Source organism: Nannospalax galili, unplaced genomic scaffold (genome assembly GCF_000622305.1).
Source record: "Nannospalax galili isolate Female #2095 unplaced genomic scaffold, S.galili_v1.0 scaffold83, whole genome shotgun sequence".
Lineage (NCBI taxonomy): Eukaryota > Metazoa > Chordata > Mammalia > Rodentia > Spalacidae > Nannospalax > Nannospalax galili.
Genome location: NW_008352659.1, coordinates 178,250 through 178,763, shown reverse-complemented (window position 1 = coordinate 178,763; position 514 = coordinate 178,250).

The following is a 514-nucleotide window of genomic DNA, read 5'->3' as shown; positions in this document are numbered from 1 at the left end:
AATGGAAATCACTGTTATTAAGTGAAATGAGCCAGATTCAGGACAAATACCATATGTTTTTATATGTGTGAACTATGTATTTTAATTTTTACATATCTTAAAATTTCAAAAGAGTACTATGAGAGGGGAAGATAGAGCTTAAGAAAGAGGGTGAAAATATAGAAGGTATAGGTAACACATGTCTTGAAAGAAGGAGAGGAATTGGGGGAGCAACAAGCAGGAGAGGGCCAGAGAGACGGAAAGGGAGCTGTGAAGGAGGGCCTATAATCACAGGGAGTCTGAAAATGTCATAAAGAAATCCATTACTTATGTGCTAATTTGAAAAACTGAAAATAGTTTTGATCTTGTGTCTCCCCAAAAGGCTCATCAAATGAAATTTTGTTCCTCTAAAGAGGTCCTATTGGTCTGATATAGAAACTTCAGATGGTGGCTGGGGCCTTGGGAGAGGTTGTAGGTCACTGAGTATGGGCCATCAGGGGTGTCTGTGCAGCCTGGTTTCTTTCTTTCTTTTGTT